General features: G+C 39.1%; 1 protein-coding gene and 1 long non-coding RNA gene across 6 annotated transcripts in view; both read right to left on the bottom strand.

Moving 5' to 3' along the window:
- epha7 (EPH receptor A7) overlaps window positions 1–27,372 on the bottom strand; it is a 252,466-nt gene that overhangs the window by 171,828 nt on the left and 53,266 nt on the right. The gene's annotated exons all lie outside the window — the stretch shown is intronic.
- Window positions 2,863–27,372, bottom strand: part of LOC134298962 (uncharacterized) — a 31,050-nt gene continuing 6,540 nt past the window's right edge. The window contains exon 2 of the long non-coding RNA XR_010006096.1: window positions 2,863–27,346. This is a non-coding gene — a long non-coding RNA (uncharacterized LOC134298962). The remainder of the gene's footprint in view (window positions 27,347–27,372) is intronic.

Here is a 27,372-nt window from a genome sequence, read left to right as displayed (position 1 = left end):
GAAGTCATAGGGAAGAGGGAGCAAGCTTGTTTTCTGCTGCCCTGCAGACTAGGACACGGAACAATGGCTTCAAACTACAGGAAAGGAGATTCCACCTGAACATTAGGAAGAACTTCCTCACTGTGAGAGCTTTCAACAGTGGAACTCTCTCCCCGGGGCCGTGGTGGAGGCTCCTTCCTTGGAGGCTTTTAAGCAGAGGCTGGATGGCCATCTGTCGGGGGTGCTTTGAATGCGATTTCCTGCTTCTTAGCAGGGGGTTGGACTAGATGGCCCATGTGGTCTCTTCCAACTCTACTATTCTATGATTCTATGATTCTATGATTCTTGAACAGTGATTGCCTCTTCATTTACTGATTTGGTTGACTGGTGTTCCTTTATCTTTTGCCAACACTATGTAATATGCTTCTTGATAAGACAGATGATGGAAAGATGATGAATAACATTTTGCATAGCTCTAATTTCAAAGAGTTAAGCCAAGGAAGCAGGACATGCAAGTAGTATTCCACACATCAAAATCAAATATTTTATAATATTTTAATATAGTTAATACTTTGATAACACTTAAAATTGTATATTATCAAGGTAAAGGTAAAGGTTTCCCCTGACATTAAGTCCAGTCGTGTCTGACTCTGGGGGTTGGTGCTCATCTCCATTTCTAAGCCGAAGAGCCGGCGTTGTCCGTAGACACCTCCAAGGTCATGTGGCTGGCATGACTGCATGGAGCGCCGTTACCTTCCTGCCGGAGTGGTACCTATTGATCTACTCACATTTGCATGTTTTCAAACTGCTAGGTTGGCAGGAGCTGGAGCTAACAGCGGGCAGTCAAGCCGCTCCCGGGATTTGAACCTGGGACTTTTCGGTCTGCAAGTTCAGCAGCTCAGCGCTTTAACGCACTTCACCACCGGAGGCTCCTCGTATATTATTACATTAGTAAATTACTGAAAATGTTGACTTTTTGTATGTTTTCAATTATATGATAATTAAATAATTACAATGTTAACTACTGAATATTGTTAAAATGCAAGTCACAGAAATTCTAGATAGCACAGCTATCGGGGAATAAAAGTGTTTTAATCCCACATCTGGAGGACCACATGATTCTCATCCCTGTTAGAGAAGGAAGAAAAATTTAAAAACATAGTGCATCTATGTGTTGTCGAAGGCTTTCATGACTGGAATCACAGGGATGTTGTATGTTTTCCAGGCTGTATGGCCATGTTCCAGAAGTATTCTCTCCTGCCGTTGAGGTACCTCTGAGGATGCCTGCCATAGATGTGGGCGAAACATCAGGAGAGAATACTTCTGGAACATGGCCATACAGCCCGGAAAACATATAACAACATAGTGCATCTATCTTGTCCATCCAAGGTATGTGATAAGTCCTATGTGTTCACATACATGAAAATAATTCACATCCTATTCAACAGGGCTTACTTCTGAATACACAGATATAGTACTGTACTGTCAATTTACTCCCCCCCCCCATGCAGTTCAACTAGAACAGTGGTTCTCAACCTTTGGGCCTCCAGGTGTTTTGGACTTCAGCTCCCACAGTTCCTAACAGCTGGTAACCTGGCTGGGATTTCTAGGTGTTGAAGTCACACCTGCAAGGCAAAAGGTTGGGAACCACTGAACTAGAAAAACATTGATATAAAGGCAGAGTCAGGATTGCCCAAGCTTGAAGACCCAAATTAATAACATAATTGCATTTGTGACAAGGCTCCCACTGTCCTATTATCTTTCTCCTCACACATCCATCTCACCATACCAACACAGACACTGATGCTATAGCAGGAAAGGGACCTTCAGAGTCATGCACTGCTAACCATCTGTTTTGCTTTGGTTTGTTCCCCAATTAGGAAAGTAGGACTGCAATAAGTATAATGAAGATTTCTTAAAATAAATATGATCACCTAGGATTATATATACAGAATCCATGTTTTTTTTTAAAAAAACAGAAGAAATTCGTATTTTTATGAGAGAAAACACTCAGAACACAAGGTCAACAACAGCTACATTTTATTACTAATACTGGCAAAGGAGCTTGGCAGGAATGAGGGGCCCTTCTCTTAGTCTCTTCTCCTACTCACATGGCCTATCCTTGCTAAAGCTTGCAATGATGGGGAAGGAGGAGCTAGCCATCCCATGACCCTGAGCCGCCTGAGCCCAGGACTTGCAGGATGACTGTTGGGACACCTGCAGCTGGTTTCACAGTGGTATCTGCATAGTCAGAACACAGGGAAAAAACCCAAATTCTGGTATAGTATTTGGACTTCCCCATTTTTGTTTAACCCGAGGTACTGCTGCATTAAAGATTTTCCCTAGCTCAATCCAGATTGGCCTGTATGTGTTTTGTGGACTTCCGTGGTTCACATGAAGACTCCAGAATTCAACTACTGTAGATCAATATGACATAACTAAATTTGTAAATGTGAAGTCATGAATTATTTAATGCTAGGTTCATAATTTTAAAAAGAGGAGAGAATAGCTGAAATATACAAGAAAAAACTATATCCTAAGCTATTTTAATCTACTTATGCCCTAGTATGTTAATACCACTCATTTATCATAAGACAGTAGAGTATATGCTGACCTAGCAATGCAACTTATTGCAAATGCACAACAGACACTCACTAATAGCTCAAAGTGCTATTAGCACAGCGTAGTGAGAATAAACATAGAATGTGTTTTTAATGAGTTTAAAATGGGTTACCTTTCTGCAGCATCAGGAATGTTCTTTGTTTTCAGACAGACAATGCATTAAAAAAGTTATTTGCAATTTTTAATACCTAAACAAGAGAAAGGTCATTTGGAAAACAAAACAACAGAAAGATTATCTTTTCCATCTCCAATATGTAAAAATGTTTTTAAAGTAGATTAACTTGGCCTTTTTAATCTTAAAAGAAAAACTGATTTCTTATGTACCTAGACTGAACAATTAGCACTTTGGCATTCAATATGATCTTTATATAGGACGGAATCATATTGGAGCCCCCCTTTTACTGTAGAAATAGGCACACAGTGATTAGAAGTTGCCTAAAGGTAATCCCTAGCAGGAAACTGCTCCACAAACACATGCACACACAGCTCTCTCTCATGCATTTTTTAACTTAGTGAGAAACTAATCAACCATTGTGCAATGGATGATCTCAAATTCATGGCAACCAGTGCATGATCAGATGTCCAACTGAAGAATTTAGCATGACCACACTGCTGTACATTCATATTATGCTAGAAGCATACAGAACCTTGGCTAGTATATCTTTTAATTTTGCAAGAACCTCCAAATGTATCTCAAATATATAGTTATACCTATTTGTGCAAAGTCAGAATCTATAAAAATATGGCCGGAGCTCATTTGCTGTAATTTCTTCCACTCCTTTCTTTCCCCCATGGATTCATTCTTAGCTAAACATCTGTGTAGTACATTGTTTATATGAATCTACACTTATAATTATGCTTTTTACACTTGCTAGGAAATTCTTGGTTTTTATTCCTCCTACACAAAATGTCTTCTTTGCTTCCATACAGAGCTAGGTTAAGAGCTCTAAATAATAAGTTTTTGTTATTGTTGTTGTTGTTGTTGTTTCTTGTGGATTGAGGCTTTAAAAAAGAATATCAACTGAATTACAATTTATCTATAGGAAAATCTGTAAATCACACCCATCTACAGAAAGGCATGAAAAATAGAGGTACTCCCATAAGCAAATGCTTTAGCTAGAGTTGGATTACAGGAAAATGAGTGTAGCAGTCCACTAATTTTTAAACCAAAATCAATATCTCTATACAACATCTAGGGGAACCACTGACTTAGGTATTTCATACTTTCAACAACAAACGGTGGAATAATACAATCAACAAAAATATTGTAACATGGGAGCAAGGAATGTAAAACCTACAGATCTCATGCAGCCCCCAATTTTCTTTTAAAAAAAAGGTAGAGTCTCGCTTATCCAACATAAACGGGCCAGCAGAACGTTGGACAAGCAAAAATGTTGGATAATCAAGAGGGATTAAGGAAAAGCCTATTAAACATCAAATTACATAATGATTTTACAAATTAAGAACTTAAACATCATGTTTTGCAACAAAGTGATAGAAAAAGCAGTTCAATAAACGGTAACATACTGTATTTATGACTTTAGCACCAAAACATTGCAATGTATTGAAAACATTGACTACTAAAACATTGACCACTAAAAGGCAGACTACATTGGATAATGCAGAATGTTGGTTAAGCAAAGGTTGGATAAGTGAGACTCTACTGTAATGACTCCCATGTTTGTGAAACTGGAATCGGCAGTTTCATTTCTTCTCCTTGGTCTTAATGGGCTAGAATCCCTTCATTTCTGTAGGGCTTGCTATTATCTGTGGTTTTGCATACCCACCCAAAGTAGTAATCCTATTGTATTCAACAGCACCAATCATAAATTCTTGGTAAATTTGACAAACACCCATATAGACAATGAATCGGCTTTTATTATCTCTTTGACATTTGCTAAGATGTTTTTGCTTTGCAGAAAGGAACAGAAATGAAATAAGGAAAGCATCCTTCCATACATATGCACACACTTTTTATTAAGTAGAAAGAGTGTTGTTTTAGAATACATGAATACAACTTTATCATACTGTATTGAAAAATATAAAATGAAACCAGCTGACACCTCAGATTGTTTATTCATTTCTGGCACAGATTAGTTTATTCCAGTCTCTACACTTAAGTGCTATTCATTCCGTTTTCTTACAAACACAGAATTTTGATGAAAAAGTACCTCATATTTCTATAGACAACAATTTGTTTTGGTAGAAATAGATTGTAATACTGCATTCTGCAATTCTAACCATGTAAAAACAAAAATATGCAGTCCAAGTTTTAAAAAGATGAAATGGTTTTGAGTTTCTACATATAAAAATATCACAGAAAATGTAAGTTGTAAGATAGCAAATGATAACCACAATTCAGTTTCTCAGATTACACAAATAACTTGCAATTTCTCAAGTAGGTAGAACACTCTCCAAGTTTTACTTTCCTAAAATGGAGACATATATATATTGCTTAATTAATAATAAAATTATTACATTAATAACTTGACTTAAGAGTTTAATTTATTTCATGACTGAGCTCTCAACTCAAAACATTCTTAAGTTGGGACACTCTTAAGTAGAGATTCCGCTATATTATTTATTTATTTATTTATTTATTTATTTATTTATAACATTTCTACCCCGCCCTTCTCACCCGAGGGAACTCAGGGCGGCTTACAACAACCAGAAAAATTCAATGCCACATAAAATCAGTAAAAAAAACATATTTAAAACCATTAACAATAATCCATAAAATACATTATTCAAGCTTATAAACATATAATTAATTACTTCCATTCTACCAAAAAAAAACCTTGCACATATACCTTAGTTCAGACCATGTCAATATAGTACTTACTTATTAAATGCTTGCGCACAAAGCCATGTCTTAACATTCTTCCTGAAGCCCAAAAGAGTTGGGGCCTGCCAGATGTTACTGGGGAGGACGTTCCACAGGCGAGGAGCCACCAATGAGAAGGCCCTATCCTTCGTTCCCACCAGCCACGCCTGTGAGGCAGGTGGGACCAAGAGCAGGGCCTCTCCAGACGATCTTAGCGTTCTTGATGGTTCATAGGAGGAGATACATTTGGACAGGTAAGTTAGACAAGAACCATTTAGGGCTTTGTAGGTCAAAGCCAGCACTTTGAATTGGGCTCGGTAGCATATCGGCAGCCAGTGGAGCTGGCATAACAGTGGAGTAGTATGCTCCCTGTATGCCACCCCAGTTAACAATCTGGCTGCCACCCGTTGTACTAATTGGAGCTTTCGCGCCTTCTTCTAAGGCAGCCACACATAGAGCGTGTTGCAGTAATCCAAACGGGATGTAACCAGAGCATGGACCACCATGGCCAAGTCACACCTCCCAAGGAAAGGGCGCAGCTGGCGCACAAGTCTTCATTGTGCAAATGCTCCCCTGGCCACCGCTGAGACCTGGGGTTCAAGGCTCAGTGATGAGTCCAGGAGAACACCCAGACTGCGAACCTGCGTCTTCAGGGGGAGTTCGACCCCGTACAACACAGGCTGTAACCCTATTCCCTGTTCAGCCTTACGACTGACCAGGAGGACCTCAATTTGTTCGCCCTCATCCAGTCCGACACAGCAGTCAAGCACCGGTTCAGGACCTGAACAGCCTCCTTAGTGACAGGTGGTCATCATCTGTGTACAGATGACACCTCACCCTGAAACTCCGGATGATATCTCCCAGCGGCTTCATGTATATTTTAAACAACATGGGAGACAGTAGCAACCCCTGCGGGGCCAAGCAGGTGTCCCCTAATGAGACCATCTGGGAATGACCCTCCAGAAAGGACCGGAGCCACTGCAGAACAGTACCCCCGAGCCCGATTCCGGCAAGGCATCCCAAAAGGATACCATGGCCTAAAGCCAGACTGCGCCGGATCTAGAAAATCAGTGTCTACCAAGAATGCCTGGAGTTTCTGTAGATTCCTTTTGTTATCTATATATATAAAAGAGTGATGGCATCACGGCAATTCACAAAACAACAAAAGTACAGGCCCCCCAACCTCAAAATTTGACAACACAACCCATCATTCACGCCTCAAGATTGATACAACAAAAAGAAAAGAAAAATAAAGTCCTAATTAGAGCGAGAGCAATAATTTTTTTTATCCAATTGCTGCCAGTTTAGAGGGCTAATCTCTGCCCACTTGGTCTCCTAGCAACCAAGGGACAGCCAGGTTTCAGTTAGGGGACAGGCAGATTTAGGCCTCACTTAGACTTTTTCCACAGATTATCTAATTTGCACTGGATTATATGGCAGTGTAGACTCAAGGCCCTTCCACACAGCTATATAACCCATTTATAATCTTATATTATCTGCTTTGCACTGGATTATCTTGACTCCACACTACCATATAATCCACTTCAGTGTGCATTTTATACAGCTGTGAAGAAGGGGCCTCATATAATCCAGTTCTAAGCAGATAATATAAGATTATCAATATACAGTAGAGTCTCACTTATCCAACACACACACACACATTTATGAGCTGCTGAACTTCTGGACTGAAAGGCCACAGATTTGAATTGGGGGAGCGGAGAGAGCCCCCACTGTTAGCTCCAGCTTCTGCCAACCCAGAAGTTCGAAAACATGCAAATGTGAGTGCATCAATAGGTACTGCTCCGGCGGGAAGGTAACGCCGCTCCATGTAGTCATCCCACATGACCTTGGAGGAGTCTACGGACAACGCCGGCTCTTCGGCTTAGAAATGGAGATGAGCACCAACCTCCAGAGTCAGACACGACTGGACTTAATGTCTGGGGAAAACCTTTACCCTTGACTTTAACTACCACCAATTCCTCAATACTTTATTTCCCATACCACCATACTTCGCCACAGCAACGCGTGGCCGGGCACAGCTAGTCTTTTTATATAAGGGGGAATCTGTCTTCAGAATGTCAACTAAATGTTTCGGTACAGAAAAAAGAAGGCACAAGATGTGTGCAGGACATTCCCAGAACATTTGATGAATGTCATCCTCAAATGACAAGGAAATATGCACTCTTATTGTAAACAGAAACACCACTAGGGTTGCGCAAGCATAGTGCTGCACCTGCTGATATTCCAATAGATATATGCAAAACATATGTGAACCAACAGCACATTTCAGATGCAATTATAGGTTAGTCCCAAAACATGGGACCTGTGAAGGGTTTTTACCTGGGGTGTCCAAATGATGCCTCAGGTAAAACCAAATAAATATGGAGTAAAATGAATTTCCCAGTTTACTCTGGATTAATTTGACATGTGGAAAGGTCTGGACCTTAATGTAAGGTCCAGACCTTTCCAGGTGTGGGCCCTGTGGGGATTGACTGTTGGGACTGCTTTGGTGATCCCATGGGTTAATCCCCACTATGATCCCAGTTCTTCAAGCTCCAAGAGCCCAAAGGAGCGGGATGGTACCCTCACTCTTCCCTACCAGTCCCACATTTACCCCAAAAACATACATGAGGGGATTGGCTGCATGCTGCATGCATCAGGAGATTTTGACGGAGGGGTGTGAGCATGCAGCCAGTCCCTCATGTGAGTTTGTGGGGTAAATGGGAGGGCTGGGAACATGTAGCCACCCCCTAGAGATATCCCGGGGTTTGGGGTGGGTGTGGGGCCTCAGTTCTGAGGGGAACGGGGATAAAATATCCCAGTTCCTCCTGGGATTGAGGCCTGTGTAGAAGGGCATGGAGTCTAGGGTTATAGGGGATCAAATCCTCACTCAGCTAGGAAAAATCCCATTGGGTGATCTTGGGGAAGCATAGCGAAAAGCAATAGCAAATCTCCACTGGATAAACCTTATGAATAAATTTGCCCAAAAAAATATCATAGAGTTGCCATAAATTAGGCATCTAACAATTACAATACAGCGGGCACTTGGCAGCCACTAGGGTTCCAGGATCCTGTATCAAAATCTGTGGAGTCCCATTATGTACAATGGCATAGTAAAATTGTGTCCTTTATATAAAAGGACAAAATCAAGGTTTGTTTTTTGCTTCTCCCCCCCCCTTTTTTTTTGTCTGTGAGGGGGATATTTTCAAGTTATGAATAGTTAAATCTACAGGTGCTCATTTCATGGATATAGAGGGCTGAATTTACAACCTAGCTTGTTTACCCATTACATTTTGCAATTAAATATCTCTAATCTTGATTTTTTGCATTTGTTTAGTTTCCTGGGAACTCAATATGGATTAACAGCCAAAGGCGGTCCACCCGCCAGGCGAGGGAGGCATTTGCCTGTGGTGCCATCATCCCGGGGGCGCCCTCGAGCCTCCTTTGGCTTGGGGCTGGTCATTCCTGCCGTGGCCTGGGCCTTCCCAGGGCCACACAAGCAGCATGGCGGCAAGGCCCAGGCCACGGTGGGAAGGACAATGCCACATGGCTCCACCCACCACACCACTTGGCTCCGCCCACCACGTTGCGTGACATGGTGGGCGGAGCCATGCAGCGTGGTGGACAGAGCCAAGCCGTGTGGGCCAGATGGCGGCCACTGGCCTAGTTCGCAGTGAGGACCAAGCCGCGGTGGGAAGATCCTTCCCACTGCAGCCTGGCCCTTCTCGCTGCGATCTGGGCCATACCGAAGCCACCATCCAGCCCACACAACTTGGCCCCGCCCACCACCTTGCTCAATGTGGTGGGCGGAGCCGTGCGGCATGGTGGGCGGGGCCAAGCTGTGCGGGCTGGATGGTGGCTGCAGGCCCAGTTCGCAGCAAGAAGGGCCAGGCTGCAGCGAGAAGATCCTTCCCGCCATGGCCTGGCCCTTCTCGCTGCAATCTGGGCCATGCCGCAGCCACCTTTATGAAAACTGGTAAAGGTTGATGATTTTATTTATAGTTACAAACCTAATGTTGAGGCCTGGTCTGAGGAGGAGGGAGACCCTTTGGTGGGGCCTTGTGCTTCTGAATTGGAGACTGAATGTCTCCATCAGGGAGAATGTAGTTCTTCCCTAGATGATGGGAATGGCTTTACAGACAAATCTGCTTTTATTGAGGATGTTTCACATAAAACAATGGCAGAGGCTCTCCCTGACCCGGGGAAAGATGTGAGGGAGGTGGAAGATGTTGGATTATTGCCCATAACACAGCATCTTCAGTTACAGGGAGCTAGTGCCAAGCAGAGGCAATTAAGGTTTTCTCAGCATTTGAAAAATAAACAGAGGGATTCCAGGTGTTAGTGTCTCTATGGGAACCAATAGTGTCTTAAGCTAACCCCTTGGATTGTTCTGTGTGATAACAACTTTGTATTTTCCAAAGAAAGTCACCTTTTTCTTGCGCTCTGTGATTGAGATTCTGGCCTTGCTTTCATGTCATGTTTACCTGTTTGGGATTGGGGACCTCATTTGGATCAGTTCTTGGTCTAAGTTTTTTGGATTTTGGTTTTACTGTCAGTGCTGGACTTTGTTTAATGCTGACTGTAACCTAGATTTTGGAATGATTTGTGAAGCTTATATTTTGGATGTACTTTCACTTTTGCCTTTTACATATATTTAGAAATCAAGAGAATTATTTTAACTGGAATTTCTATCCAAATAAATTATTTCCTGTCAGTAATGTTATTAATGGTCTATCTGTTTAATCCTAATATATTGAGTAAAACTGTCCTCACAACCTCTGAGGATGCCTACCATAGATGTGGACGAAACGTCAGGATATAATACTTCTGGAACATGGCCATACAGCCCGGAAAACACACAACAACCCTGTATACATATATTTGCTGTTACTTGTTGCCAAATTGGCTTATGACAACCTTATGAGTGAGAGCTCTCTAAAAGCTGTGTTCAGACTTTGTATGAACCAATCTGTAATATTGTCTTCCCTTTTCCCTACTTTCTTCAATTTTATCAAACATGCACATTTTGATTACTATCTTCCAAGGTGATTGTTTATTAGTCATGTAATATGTTTTTTAATTGAGTAATGCCAAATGCTCACCATAAAATATTCCATCTACACTTTCAATTGATTTTGTTTTGCCTTTCTCCTTGCAATATTAAATTTTTAAAATACAATTTTGATGTTTATTCTTTATAAATTTAATTATCTGCAGATGTGCTGAAGATTGCATAGAAGAGCTTCAAAGCCTGTTCTCTAGAACTCTAGAGAACAAAGCAATTTTTCATGCTTTAATTCCATTTTTTCTCCTTCCCTATCCCCACTGATGTAACTGTCAGAGAAAATCACAGCTTTGCTGACAATGCAATACACAATGAACTCCAATCTATACAGACCTTTTCTGTAGAGACCCAGACAAAGAGGAGGTGAAAATTACCTATTATTCTGAATAACACAACTGGGTCAAAGTTTGACTCTTACATCTGGCCCCACTACCCATGAGATTAATCAGAAAGTAAGTCATGCTAACTCCTCATGAGTTTTTATTCTTCTGTTCCCTGCATGCTCTTTTGCGTAACTCTCATAGGAAAAAGCAATGGGCAGAGTGACCACATTAGTCCTGGACAGAGCAGCTACACTAAAACTGTTGTTGGTAATGTCAGGCTTATTTTTTCACTCAAACAGCAACAAAGAAAAAGCAGCCACCTCCTTAGAAACACACAATTCACAGCTAGAGATGTCACTATTGGTGTAATGAATCTTCTGCTGACATTTAGTACAAAGAACCTGTCTTCTGACTATTCTTTACTTCTTTCCTTTACAGACAAAACAAACAGAAGTGTACCTTTAAGCAAACACTTTCCATTTAGATTATTTGAGGATGAGTTGTTTGCAACATTTTGTAAACCTGAACAAAAAAGGCAAAATGTGTATTCAATATTGAAAGCAGGAATGCATCAAATACTCTGCGATTCAATTCAGTGGCATTTTCCCCTTTTCAGACACAAAAAAATACATCTTCAGATATAAAACACTATTCTGTGACTTTATACATCGTAATGCCCTTATCGGTATCTTGGTTTTCAAGATGCTTGTCTTGAGGAGCAAATGTATATGGCAGGAAAAACTGGCCTCTCCCAATTCTCTTCTCTCCTATATCCTTTCTAGGTAGGTAAATGAGAGGCTGGATTATAGACCAGCACTGTAGCTCTTTGCAGATGCTTTGTTTGGACTGCAAGGATGACCCTGGCAAAGAAATAGGAGAACTCTACAAAAAAAATCTGGAGAGTACAAAGTTATCTACCCTGGGTTAGATATTTCATAAAGAAATTTGCTATAGTCCACGGATGTGCACCAACTAACATCAAAACAATGGCTTCTGATTTTTGAAGCTAGGCAACTTACTCCTTTTTAATTACTTCATCTTTTCATTTTGTATTTAAAGTCCTGTGTTATGTGCCTTTAAATCCTTCAATTTTATGGAAACCACAAGGTGAATCTCTCACAGGGTTTTCTTGCTAAGATTTATTCAAAGTGAGTTTGCCTCTGCCTGCATCTGAGGCTGGGAGAATACAACTTGACTAAAATCATCTAGTTGGTTTCTGTGGGGATTTGAACCCTGGTCTTCAGAGTCATAGTCTCGTGCTGAAACCACTACACTTCACCTGGATTGATAGATTTCATGCTGTATTGAGAGGAATAAGGTTTTTGGTTTTTTGAAATGTGTTAAGAGTTCATTAATAAAAAGGTCAGTAAGTCAATAGTCATGCTAGTTTAGAGATTCTGGAAGTTTTAATTTTTTTTTAAAAAAAAACTTGCATTGCTACCGTGTTTCCCCAAAAATAAGACAGTGTCTTATATTAATTTTTGCGCCCAAAGATGTGCTAGGTCTTATTTTCAGGGGATGTTTTATTTTTCCATGAAGAATAATTCACTTTTATTGTTGAACAAAAAAAAATAACATTATATACTGTACAGTAGATATCATACAAACCAGCATAACCAGACAAACTGAATCCTATCAAGAATTTCTTGTTACTACCATTATTTTCATGTACAGCATCTATGGTACATACATTTACCGATCCTGCATGCTCTGATGTTCTGTTCGGCGGGCATGCTTCCAAACAAAAGCTTTGCTAGGTCTTACTTTCAGGGGAGGCGTTATATTTAGCAATTCAGAAAAATCTCTACTAGGTCTTATTTTCTGGGGATGTTTTATTTTCGGGGAAACAGGGTAGGTCAGCATATACTCTACTGTTTTTTCCAAGCTCTTCTAATGGTTGACAGATTTTCCTCAAATATAGCTTAACTGCATCCATCAACCTATCCTCCACCTTGTAGGTGTGAAAAGTTTTAGGGCAAAGATTTAACTCATATATAACTTTGGAAGAAAGGCTCAACCTACAGCAGGAGCCCATTCTGATATGTTAGTTTCTTCCAACCAGAGAATCAGGTGAGTGAACGAGTGTAAAACAAACATTTAACAGTACTGGCAATACTAATTTCATAAACTATGACCAAACCCTGTCCCTGCTAGAAGTTCATAAGGTTTCACCTGGTGCCTAAGAACAGAAAGGGAAAAGACAGCAAGAATACCAACAAACAAGGCAAGAGCATTCAGTGATGAATTTTGGTTATGATTCTTCCCACTTCTGACACAAGTCTCTGATTGGTTTTTTTCCCCCATGAATTAATGGCCCTTCAATCAATAGCACCCCCTCTGATCCACAGCAATAAAGAGTTCTAATACATTTAATCAACAACCAAGTCCAGTGATTTTGGTATCCATAGGGGTACAACCCCCCAATGAATACCAAGAGCTCACTTTAATAAGGTTACAAGGAACCAGGAACATAATGTGGTTCAACATCCTGTCAATGTGGGAAATCACTAGTAGAGCATCCGACCTATGTAGCCATCATTTCTTCAACAAAGAATGAAGTCTTCTTCCTAAAGCTTAGTCATATTTCTTTTAATTTGAATTAGCTGGTTTGGCTACCTCATCAGACAAGCTGATTTGCTAGTCATATGCTGCTTCACCTCCATTTTTGGCTTGCAGCCTTTCACACAACATACAGGCACTTCTGGCGGGGCTCCATGCCAAATAGGGAGAGGAAGCAGTGCATGCTGCCACCATGGCAACATGGGAGCCTTCCCATGTCACCTTCCCAGTGGGCTGCAACGCTTTCCCTCATGGTATGAGGAGCATGGTAAAGCAGGGGGTGTGGGGAGTGGAGCGGCAGCTTCTCCACAACCCACTGGGAGCCCATGGATTTGCCCTGAGGCAGGGCAAATTCATAGGCCTTTTTGATGAAGTCCCTCTAACAAAAGAAATCTATATGTGCAAGGTCTTCAAATATTTGGCAATCACTTCTGGAATTGTTCTTCATCATGCTAAACATACATATCTCTTTCAATCTACTGGAGGAAACACCAGGTTCACTATTGTGTTCCTGCTGCTCTCCTATCCATTAGCAATGGGTTAGGAAAGGGCTAGGATGTTTTCTCTTTCTTTGCTATTTGTTTTTCTTTCTTCTGCCAGTCAGCAACCCCCCAAATGTGTTTGAGTTGATAACAGTGTCTGATTCAGTAAGCGTTAAGTGTCTAGTCTCTATTGGAAAAGAATAAAAATTGAGCCAGACTGAACTCTCCACTGGCTCTTTGATGAGGATAGGACACCATATTGAAGTTGGGCAAGCATGTTTTTCTGCTGCTCCATGGACCAAAGAATTTAAACTACAGGAAAAGATATTTTAACTAAATATTAGTACATGCCTCTTTCTAGACATATTCAAGTTAGCCAACATTTTTCATAAATTGTTAACAGTGGTCCAAGTAATATCTGAATCTGACCAAAGGAGAATTAAATGGAACCATTAGAGAAACCTACATGAGGTTAGAAAAACCTAAACACTGGCCTAGACAAAAAATAATTATTATTTTATTCTGATGTCAAAATCACAAATTACTTACGGCATAAATACTGACAATTTTGTCTACTCTGCACTTTTTAAGCCAAACAAACCTACTCTAAATATCCTGAACTAAATACTCAGTTGTTATTCTCTAGTATGTGCACTTCTTCGAACAATACAATATTCATACAAACATACAAAAATGTGTTAGTATAAGGGGTGCATAAAAAGACCTATTTTAAAAGAAATGAACACAGTTTAAATGCAAAGTTTCATACGGTTTAAACTGTTTTCAAAAATGCATCCATAAGAAAAAAACTACTACAGGTATTAACAGTGTTTGTATCTCCTAATGGTGTATGGTCTGTGGAAGCTTATACGGTAATATGTCTGTTAAGTTAAAATATTTTCAGTTGAAAATGAAGTGCAAAGGGCATTTTCTCCAAACATTTCTGCAATGAAAAATCTAGTATCTCTTTATCCCTGTATTATTTTCACAGTTGTACTTCTGAGTTTTCCAAGGGATGCTAAAAGCACTCCTGCATTTCTCAAGGCTAACTTAATATCAACCTGAGGCTTGGCTGCATCACACGTTGCAGGTGCCCAGTTTCCTGTTAGTCTCCTGTTTTTAACACTGTATTCTGCTTGTTGATTTTAATGATTGTTTTTATTGATGTTGATGTTTTTTACTGGGATAATTGTTTTATTGCTTTGTTACTGTTATTTGTTTGTTTTATCGGGCCTGGCCCCACGTAAGCCGCCCCGAGTCCCTTCGGGGAGATGGGGCGGGGTATAAAAATAAAGTTATTATTATTATTATTATTATTATTATTATTATTATTATTATTATTATTATTATTCCTTAAATCGAGGACAAGCAACTGTGGCAGTGGCAATTTTCTACCCTGGGACCATCAGAAAGAAAACATGAGCTGTCATTTTTTTCCCAAATAAAATCACCTGGAAGAGGCTAGCAGTCCTCGCAGGAAGGGGTAGTTGATTATAGTTTACAGGAGATAATTATATTAGTCTGTTTCAACATAAAAGGAAGGGGAGAGAGAACCCAAGAGTACCTTCAAGAATGCTTTGTTTTAGCATGGAGGTTCCAAAGTTTCAATCCACAACTTCACTTATGATGGAATAAAAAATTCAGACCACAGGTGTTGATGGCATGAAACCGGTTTTAATGGATAAATTAAGGTTTATAAAGGAATTCTTATGGGGCACCTGTGGTCACAGGACTGTATTTTACCCACTCCTGTCTTATATGGATCATTTTTTTAAATACCCTGTATATTCATGTATAAGTTTACATATCATAATAAAAAAACAAGCCAAAAATCTGGATCAACTTATCCATGGGTCTGTGTGAGTACTCTACCTTAATTCTTATATAGAAAAGAACCATCCCCTTCTCTGAGATAGGAATGGCAAAAGGAAAGAGCTTAGTCCTTCCCAGGATAACCTGAAAAAGCATTAACTTACTCTACCCTCTCTACTACTTCTGGCCTTTTTGGATCATTGGATGATGAAATGGCAGCAAAGGCCAGGAGCATTGATGCTTTCCCCTTTTTATGGAATGAACCACAATTTATCAGAGTCATATCAGAATCCATAATTTTAGCCCTTGACTTATACATGAGGTCGACTTATACATGAGTATATATTAGGCTTGTGCATTTCAGCTGGTGAAACTTCAGGTGATCCCTGGGTCTGTTTTCATGTATGCCCCAAAAATGGTCGGGTAGTCAAATAGCATTTTCGGTACATAGCCGAAAAATGTGGCTAGATCAGGTCCATTGGTGGCAATGGCAGGGGGCTTCCCGGGCTCCTCTTCCCATCATTTTTAGGGCTATCAGGATGAAAATTACCACACTTAGAGGACACATCTACCACTGTTAGTCCTTCAAGTTTCATAACGTTTGGGTCATCCCCTGATTTTTAGGAATTCCTTTTCTTTTTAGAAATAAAATCTCCTTTAAAAATTCCCCAAAAGGTATCCCCCTGCTGGCCCTGCCCTGTATCTTCTCCAGGAGCAGCAGCAGGGCACCATTCCTTCTTGCCAAATATCAAAGATGCACTTCCACATCACACAGCCCAATGCCCCACTATTACTCTTTTTTCTTTACTAATAAAAAAAAACAAAAGCAAATAACCTCCAAAACTTTTACAGCACTTGTTTGCACTTTACCAACTCCCAGTTCCACTAAATAAAAAGAATCAAGAAAATCAAGGAAAATCAAAAAGATTCAAGAAAGAGGCCAGACCAGGCCAGGCCAAGCCATAAAATAAAGCTGAGAGTGAGCAGCAAGGCAATCGGACTGGAGCACCTCTCTAGAGCCAGGACGCAACTGAGAGCAATGGAGGTGCTTGCCCCATTAAACAGACACAGCTTGCCTAAGACAGGTCACAACGTTCTTCTATTCTGATTGGTCCAACAAGAAGGTCCCACAGGGAAACACATGCAAGCAGCATGCAGAACCACTCCGCACACCACGTGATGCTAAAGAGGAAGAGTTATGATCGGCTGCCACATGGCCCATTCTGGATGAAAAAAATGTGGTGGCTGAGCCCTTATCATTACAGCCTTCTGAACAAGCCAGATTGGCCGAAAAGAACCAACCAAACCAAATCTGTGCACAAGCCTAGTATATATGGTAACAACAGAAACTGTGATAAAACAATAAAAGAGTAAAGCCAACACTCTCAGTGCTGGTCCCTGAGGGCACTTCCAGAAAGCACCAAAATGTGGATTTTCAAAGAGGGATAAAAAACCCCGGGATCTGCCTGCAGGTCCCCACACAAACCTGTGGGTCCTGGGCTGTCTTCCCCCACCATACTCACAGCTCTTTTTTTGTCTTGGAATAAAATGGAGGGTGGATGGGACACACACACACACACACAATATACCTTGTTATGTGTTGATCCTCATATGTGCACATGCAAATACATTAATATAAAATATGAAGAGATTCCTATGCATGTATATAAGGATCAGTAGTTAATGAAGGGATTTAAAAAATTCCCCCAGATTTCTCTTTCCCCAATTGTGTTTTCATGCTCTGTTTAAGTTTAGAAACTTTAAAATAAAGATTTTCAGATATCTTCAATGGTTCTCCTTCCTGCTCAGTTTAAGCCAGTTGAAAATCAGCTGTGTCTCCATGATGGACCTGCAGTCTCCACTGGGGGGGGGGGGGGGGGATTTCACATTCTGCATGACAGTTGTGTAAAAAATGTGCATTTCCCAAGTGACTTATTTAAACATCATTCATAGTCTGATATTATGTAAGACTACATAAATGAATCCATGAATAATGATGTTTGTAATTACCAAATGAATGAGGGAACTCTCAAAAAATTACCAATGTTCAGAAAATTAAGCAGACTTTTTCATGACTTCATTCATCATCTGAAAATGGCTAACTATATGCATTTTCTTCTTTTTCAGCATTCATTTATTCATATACTTTGGTTTTAGAAACATGATCAAACCCACTGTTATCACATCTGACTTGTATTAATATAATCAGGGGAAATCCGATTATCTGCTATCTGAATACATCTGTTCTTAAAGAAAACATGTTCTTGTCTTTAATAACTACAAATCAACAAGTCTGGTGAAGTGAAGTAAAATCAATACTGTCCTTTAAAATTTCTATGGACTGTTTATATTTACATTTAGCGTAATTGGTGTGAATTAGATAAAGACCCGTTCTGGTCATTCTCAAGACATTTATCCAGCATATCAGATAATCACTTATCTTTGTGGACTTCACTTCTGGTATTCCCAGATCAAAATTTGTGTTATCATATATTCAGTTTTTTCACTTCATAAATATGAACTTTGATAAGTTTGATTTTCAAATTCTACTATCATGTAAAAATGGTAGTTCGTTTTCAACTGATTCCATAATTCTCATTATGTGATCAAAACTTCATATAAGCAAATCTTTTGTCCTTTTCCATGGAAAAGTAATTAGTAGGGTTGTCCAAATTTTCATTATAATTCTCCTTTCGTAATTATTTTGGATTGTTCTCACTTTTTGAAACGAGTATTGAAACGTTTTCCCTGGGCGCAACTGGCAATGTAATTCGAACCATCATTGGCCCATTCTCTAATTGTTTCTTAAAATTTTCATTAAATTTTTTCCTTCCAAATTTTTTTTAAATATTTTCTTTAAAAAGTTTTTTAATTTTTTATTTTATTTCTGCAACCTAACATGAATGGGAGCCTAGCGCAGCCTAACATGGCTACCGCTCCCTGGCCAATCAGAGACTTCCACGATGGCTGAAAAAGGTGGGGGCTAGCATCCTCCGCGTCCACATGGAGGATCTCTATAAAAATCCCCTCCCCAACCGAGCCAAGCCATTCTGGGCTAGGATACCGAGCAGAGAAGGTGGTTCGTGCACGCTGGGAAGCTGCTTGCTTGCTTGGGGGAGAGAGGGCTAAGTGACTGTTCTGGCTATAGGGGGTAGAGTGTCTGTCTGTTGTTGCTGGTTCGATATTGTGTTTTGTTTTTGTTTCTTTTTGGGAAATTGGCTTGGGGCTTGTGGCAGAGTCCTTGCTGTGGCTTTAGGGAATTTTTATTTTCCAAAGGACGTCTGCGTTCCTGCAAGTGCTGAGCTTGGGGTGCTTTACTTTTCTACTCCAGAGGGAGTCCCTTTGCCTTTCTGTTTTCTTTTTTGGAATTTAGCAATCACCACATCAGCCCTTCTTTGCAATCCTGAAAGGGGGGGGGACTTGAAAATAATAGTTTCCAAAGGACGTCTGCGTTCCTGCAAGTGCATTGCTTCCCTCCCGCTCCGTTTGTAATCCCAAGCCCCCGGGCTGAGTGTTATTGCAGCAATCACAAAGACACACATTGTTTTCAAACCTAAAGGGTACATTGGAAGAAATAGTTTCCAAAGGACGTGGGGCACCTGCCAAGGCATTGCTTCCCTCACGCTCCATTTCTATTCCCAAGCCTTGGGCTGAGTTTTATTTCTGCAATCACAAAGTCAGACATTGATTTGATTCAATAGAGGGTCCACAGCAATTTATAGTTTCCAAAGGACGTGGGCACTCCTGCCAAGGCATTGCTTTCCTCACACTCCATTTCTATTCCCAAGCCTTGGGCTGAGTTTTATTTCTGCAATCACAAAGTCAGACATTGATTTGATTCAATAGAGGGTCCACAGCAATTTATAGTTTCCAAAGGACATTGCCAATCCTGTCAAGGCATTGCTTGGTGTGTGCTGCGTTTCTAATCCAAAGTCCTCAGCCAGAGTTTCATTTTTGCAATCACAAGGTCAGCCAGTGGCACCATTGATCAAAAGGTTCAAAGGCAATTTATAGTTTCCAAAGGACAGTGGCACTCCTGCCAAGGCATTGCTTAGTGTGTGCTGCGTTTCTAATCCAAAGTCTACACAAGTAGAAGAGGGACTTTTACAGTGATAAGAACCCAATTGAACAGGAAATAAGACTTTCAAACCAGGAACAGGTTTCTTCAAATATTGAAAAATAGTGTATTATAAAAAGTTATGAAAATTCGCCAAAAATCATAGGAGACAGGAAACGTTCTGCAATTTGTTGAGCAAAGAGTGTTGAATATGATCTCCCACTGTACCAAATTTGATGAGGATAGCTTAAGAAATGAGGGTGGGAGAGCCCTGTAAAAGTCCCCCCCCCCGGTTTCTTTTTTTTGGCGATTGCGCATGCGCGTCCACAATTTTAGAAACATTTAGAAACATTACGAATTTTCGGAAATATCCGAAAATTTTGGGTGAAAAATTCGGAAATAATTTCTATATCGAAGCGCCGGCACCCCTACTTTAGAAATGAGAATTGAAACATTTTTTCCATCGATCGGACAAGCCTAGTAATTAGTACTCTCATTTATATGAAACATAATTGTCTTATCTGTTTATTTATACCCTACTTTATACCAGGAATTTCTGAGGGGATATGCTACATTTCCAAGCAATCCACAATCCTGTAGAGACTAACACTCTTCAGATTAATGAGGTTGTACTATATTCAGTTTATGAGAAGTAACTTACTAAAGTAAACATATCTGACAAAAGAGGGCAGAGAATTAGAGTCATTTCTGGGAAATGGTCATAGTTTTTCATGGTATTTTTCACCTCCTAAACATACTTATTTAAATACAGCAGTTATAGTATGTTCAAGCCGAATTATTCTTTTATTGTTTCAATGTTTAAATAACATTATTAGTTTTCTTCGTTCCAAAAGCTGATATCTATCTAGCAGAGGTTGTGATGAAAATTATATCAACAATAACAAGAAAACAGAAGAACAGTGAGTATATTCTGCATTTTTTGATAATTATTATATCCTTGAGTTTGCTCGCCGTGGTTCCAGTTTCCTGAAGTTAACTGTAGTCTGAAAATAACACATATTTTCCCCTTATTCATGTGTTCTTTCTGACAGTTCCAGTTATCCACAGTAAACAGAGGTCTTAAAATATTATAGTATAGGGTTTAGCAAGACCTGTAGTTTCAGGCATCTGCATGAGGTTTTGAAATAAGTTCTCGCAGATCAGGGAAGCATTGCAGTCCTAAAATTTACTGATAAAAAGTATTCTAAAAGATTTGTTTATTTTATTAAGAATATCTCCCAAATATTTAAACTTTTGCGTATTTTAGATACTTATCTTGAAAACATGCTACTAGGGCAACAGTAAGAAACAATGAGTAACAGCAAAGTCAAATGGACTTTTAACACGGTTTCTTTAAAACAAACAAACCAAAAATGTAAAATGCTATTTCTTGCCAAGTTACTTACTCATGCATTTGTTCTAGGTCTGCACATCTAATGTTTCCTATGCCTTTTGATATTTAATAGAATAGAAACATAAAGGTTATTTCTTGAGAGCTGAACCTCTCCTGAAGTCAATCCTCAATTGTTGTTTTGTATGAACCAAAGGCCATGGAAAAAGTAGAACTTACTTACCTTGGTTTAAGAAGAAATATCCTCTTGGTAGATAATATAAATCAGAGGAACAACAGAGCTCTGCAGAGTTGCATAGCACTCCCCCGCCAAAAAAAGGAGAAAAAATACACAAACAACCTGCCAGCATTTGCTTTTGAAGTGTCAGATAACATTATTTCCAAGATGACACTGAGGGCCTTCATTGGCTATGCATAAGGTCAGTGAATATTAACTTCATTTACACTTGGCTGAGAATTGGCTGGTGTCAACAATAGAGGTTTAGCTCCTCTGCTGAGCAGGGTTAGAAGCTGACAGAAAGCTGCCACTGAGGAAGATGGATGATCGTCCTGGCTGACCCTATTGCTCCCTAAGTGTCACTGTTTGGGCCTCTTTTCTATCTCTACAACAAAAGGCCCTCTCTGAGCTTCCCAGTGGCCTTCAGCTTTATTGGCACTAACAGGCCCAGACATTTTCATCGATTGGATTCTATACCTCTTAAACACAAGAGTTTGCCCTCTCCAGCTAGCCAAACCTTGGCACAGATGTCTTTTTATTTTGTAACTGTTTCATTGCTGTCTGTTGGGGAGGATGCAATCGGACAGGTGAACATCATGTCAATGCAGAAAGTGTTCCCCAATTTATCTCGCTTTCCCAGTGGCATTTTGAAGAAACTGATATGTGGCTTGACTGCAAGGTTAACCCTTTTATAGTTCATTGAACGTTTCTCTGCTGAAGATTTACATTGTTAAAAGAAAGGGGGAGGAAGAAGCTGTGATTTTCCTACAAGCATCAATATGTTGGCTTCAACATCAAACATAAGTTTCACAACAGATTTGATATACTGATAGATTTTTAAGCTCTACATACCCATTTTTTAAAAACAAATGTATGTACACACACACACATATATGAGGATACTATAGAATCCCAAACCCCAGAGCAAATACCAGACTGCTGTGGGTAACAGACTTTTAACTTTCTTCTGCCTTACCTGGAGCCCTAATTATAGCCAAATCAAACTGCATAAAGGAGCATAATCCACACTGCAAGAGGATGTTTTTTCCCTATTTCATTTTATTTATTTATTTCCAGTGGAAGGAAATAATTGGATTTCATCCAGAGGGTTCACGATTGTGGTCACAGAGTTATCTATACAGTGCAACAATATTATTTCCCTGTTCATGCAAGCAAACAATCTGCATAAAATACTAAAACACTGCTTTGACACAGCATTTAATTCAGTGCAGGAACTCAATCACATCCATGATAAATTAGAAATCGAAAGCTGGATTTTAACATCTGTGTGCCAAGAATACTAAATTATGCTAAACATGATAAAGTGAAATTGAAGCCTTTAGCTATAAAACTGAATCAAAATTACTCACATGGTTCTGATATAGGTTTTTACACAGTTTAATGTGATTTTTGTCACAGAAAAGCTTTTAAAAATATTTTGGTTATGTTTATAAATTTATTTATTTATTTGGGGAGGGGTAACAAATATTTAGCAAGTATTGAAGTTAAAACAGCTTCCACTGACTAGGTCTGCAGAGTTTGAAGATCTTTCTAAGTTTGGCCCCATTTGTGGCTAGCCCATAAACTCCTAGAGTTCCAAATCTCATATTTTTGTTTGAGGGGCAGGAGCTTAGAAAATGTGCATTTCATTAATAATACACCTTAAAAAGCAACACTGAAGCAAACAAGCAAAAGCAGTTGATACTGTTGTTTTCTCGATCATTCCAACAAAAGAGAAAGCACAGAATTAGATGTAAAAATCTAAATCTACAAAGCACCCATCTCAACCGTATTCAAATGCCTGCTGTCACAGAAGGTGTGCTGATATGATAATGTGAAGACAAGAAAGCTGAACAAAGTGAAATATTTTGGAAAAAAAACTGGCAGAGAATAAATCTTACATGCTTGCTACTCCTAATCTCTTCAGTCACTGTCCTGACTAAATATAGTGCAATTCAGTCGAAATACACTGTGCAGTGGGCACAGTTTTGGCTCCAGGGATGCCCAAGACTATTTATAAAGCCCTCAACCCTTTCTGACTTTTCAGTCTGTCCTTTTTCAAGCAAAAAAAATGTGTAAATTGCTTGGACTTGAAACCTCCAAATGACAACCCATCTTTTAAATAGGTTGCATACCTTCTCCTCCACTGTTCAAAATAATAATAAAACACTTTTCAAAACTAGACATAGACATTTGGCCCAATCTAATATATACAAATTTAATAAGAAATATGCCATTTGGGAAGGTTCTTATCAAAAGACACCATTAATAGAATTCTCACCCATGACTTACAGAATTTATTTAGAAAAATATCATCACCAAATGTTTCTTTTTTTTTCACCTAGATTAAGGCTAGTTCTTCCAACTACAGTAGAGTCTCACTTATCCAAGCTAAACGGGCCGGCAGAAGCTTGGATAAGCAAATATCTTGGATAATAAGGAGGGATTAAGGAAAAGCCTATTAAACATCAAATTAGGTTATGATTTTACAAATTAAGCACCAAAACATCATGTTATACAACAAATTTGACAGAAAAAGTAGTTCAATACGCAGTAATCTTATGTTGTAACTACTGTATTTATGAATTTAGCACCAAAATATCACAATATATTGAAAACATTGACTACAAAAATGGCTTGGATAATCCAGAGGCTTGGATAAGCGAGGCTTGGATAAGTGACTCTACTGTACATGCATTTTAGCCACTCCAAATAACCAGGGGTCCCCAAACTAAGGCCCGGGGGCCGGATGCGGCCCTCCAAGGTCATTGACCTGGCCCCCGCCCTCAGTTTTAGACTTAGGCTCACCCGAAGTCCAAAATGACTTGAAGACACAACAACAATCCTACTTAGCTTGACTATTTCATTGGCCAGAAGCAGGCCCACACTTCCCATTGAAATCCTGATAGGTTTACACAGTATGTTGGTTAAAATTGTTTTTATTTTTAAATATTGTATTGTTCTTTAATTTACTAATACTGTGCAATCCTAATAATATAATATATTGTGTATACATATAATATTGATAATAATTTTATAATGTAATACAATATAATATTTATTTATTTATTTATTTATTACAGTATTTCTACCCCTCCCTTCTCACCCAATAGGGGACTCAGGGTGGCTAATAATAATAATACAATATAATAATATTGTGTAATATAATAATATTAATTGCATATTATATATTAAATGTAATATTACTAATAATATTACAGTACAGTGGTATAGTACAATATAGTAATATATCATGCTAATCTTGTTCTATTCTAATATCATATATTGTATGTACATACAACTTGTAAGCCACTCTTAGTCCCCTTCGGGGTGAGAGAGGGTGGGGGATAAATGCAGTAAATAAATAAATAATTATTGTTGGTGGGTTTTTTGCACTACAAATAAGACATGTGCAGTGTGCATAGGAATTTGTTTGTATTTTTTTTCAAATGATAATTCGGCCCCTCAACAGTCAGAGGGGCCATGAACCGGCCCTCCACTTAAAAAGTTTGGGGACCCCTGCCAAATAACTTTCACTTTGATGTGTATTGATCACGTTCAATGTAATTGGAAGCTAAAGTATATACTATGGTTTCACAAGCTATTTCAGCAAAAGAAATGCAAAGTATAAATATACAGAAACTGAAAATTCTCTGGTGCTCTTTAAAATACCACAAATGCAACTTTTCAGACATTCTCTCTTTTCCAATTGTTGGGAACTGTTTTTGTTTGTTATTTTTGTTTTTTGATGTTACACTGTAAAATAAGGTCCTTGCACTTTTAAAACAGACAATTATTATGAAGGTGCCAACTGACTCCCTCCTCCACCAACCCTCCCTCCTATTTTTGCTTAGTAATAATAATAACCATCATCACTCATTTGTCTCATCTATGGGACTAAAAGCACCTTAAAAAAGTTAGATACAGCTAAAATACATAATCAAAAAGCAAAATATAATAAAACTGTCATAAGAATAAAAAGTTATTAAATGTATGCAATTAAGGAAGAAAAACAATGAATGCAAACAGTGCAGCACCCTATCATTAGTAATCAGTCCTCAAATGTCTGATCTTTCTATGGAAAGATAGCAAGTTTTCCCAGTCTAACCTCTCTAGGACATTCTAGAACCCATCTTTAATCCTAACATTACTACAGAAAATACGTTGTATAGCAAGGTCTGGAAGAACCCTTTGAAGCTTCTTGACATCAACAACAAAAATAGGAAATATTTATTACAGTTCACTGAATTTTGGACCCTAGGGGTCCTACATTAAGGACATTCCTAATAAAAAAATCAGATTTGAATATACTAGCTCTTCTATCACTTATACCACAATTAAGAACTCTAGTAATGAACAAATGCAATGAATCTTTGACTCAAGCAACTTCTTATTCTTTTTAACAATGTACAGTGGTTTTGTTCCAGTCACTCCCTTGAACATCAACATTTGTGGATGCTTAAGGCCCATTATATACAATGACATGGTGTATATAAAAAGATAACATCAACGTTTAGTTTTGGATATTTGGGGAGGGGGCATGGGATATTTTCAAACCATGGATATCTTTGAATATGGAGGGCTGGATGCATTCACTTTTATATATCCAATATTATTTTTAGGCTGAATCTAAGAGTAAAAACCTCTCATTGCTCTATCTTACAAATCCTGTATTTTACAGAGAAAAACTAAAATTGTAGTTTGGGTCCACAAGGTACTAGTGTGCTCTTGTGGCAGAAATTATGCTCATAAACAAGGACCAATGCATTTTTTAAGTTATGTAGCTCTAAAGACAACTCCCTATCACACAAAAGACTTTATAACTGAAGTAATTTGAGACTGTAAACTGAAGCCCAACTGCTGAAATGTAAGACTGCTTTTTGCATCCTTGTATCCTTGCTGTAATCTAGTTGAGTAGAATGTCCAGATTCCCAGAAAGAGATGACATCATGAAGTTCCGATTACATACCGTTCTTAAACATTACCACAATGATTCCCAAATGGTAGATCAAAGCCTACCAAAAGATTCTAAGAAACTGCTGGTGGGAAATAAAAAAACAACATTCCTGGCTTAAGTTGTTCAGCATATTGCTAAACAAGGATATGGAAACCAATGGGGCGGGGTGTATATTACAAAGCACTGCCAGACAGCCAAATTAATAAAACAAACAAAAAGTTTTTATTGCACCAGTAAACTGTTGCTTCCATTCCATTCTAACTGTTGCTGCAGAAGAGCTACGGTAACAGGTAAAAGAGACAGTCATCCTACAAAGCTTGGGGCCTACTAAAGATTAATTATCCACACTGGGATAGGCAGGCTAAATTGTAGCTTATAAATCTTTGGCATGTCCATAATGCCATTCATAGTCTTCTATGACAAAACAATGTCTCTAAATCACAAACTTGTGGCAGTGAAGAATTTTAGACCCAAAGGAATACAAAAAGGTGTTCTATGGACCATGCCTGATAATTAAAGCAGTTGCTTTTTGATGAGCATACAAGTCAATGAACATATGTAGGCTGTCTGTCAAGGACAGAACGCCACAAGATAAGATATAACAAAGTTTATTGGAGTTACAGAACCAAAAATTCCCGTAAAAGACAAGGGCTAGGCAAACATTGGCCTTAAAAGTAAAAAGACACAAGGAAAACGTTCAAAAGATAAACCGGATTAAACCGGAGTTTAATCCAGGTTAAACCAAAAAAGCTTACTTCAGCCTGGGACTAAAACAAACAAAAGCTGGTGAACAAAAGGTTCAAAGGAATATAAGAAACTGGCAGCAGATGCTTCTCTGCTGCCAAAAGCTATGTTTGAGTAACTAAGAGGTTACTCCTCCACACAGCAAGCAATTTCCAGATACAAACGCAGCATTCAAGGGCAGAAGCGGTCAGCGAAGTTCCAATCCGGTCCGAAGGTCGTAAGGCAGGTACAGACATTTGTAGTTCACCAGGTCCAACGATAATCACAGGAAGGAGAGTCCGAGGCCGTAGTCAGTCAGTCAGTCAGTCCAGAATAAACAGATGGCGTCCGTCAAGAAGACGACGGAGGTCCAAGCTATTAAGATTAAGCACAGGTTGCAC

Source organism: Anolis carolinensis, chromosome 1 (genome assembly GCF_035594765.1).
Source record: "Anolis carolinensis isolate JA03-04 chromosome 1, rAnoCar3.1.pri, whole genome shotgun sequence".
NCBI classification, from domain to species: Eukaryota; Metazoa; Chordata; class Lepidosauria; order Squamata; family Dactyloidae; genus Anolis; species Anolis carolinensis.
This window is presented reverse-complemented; position numbering and strand designations above follow the sequence as displayed.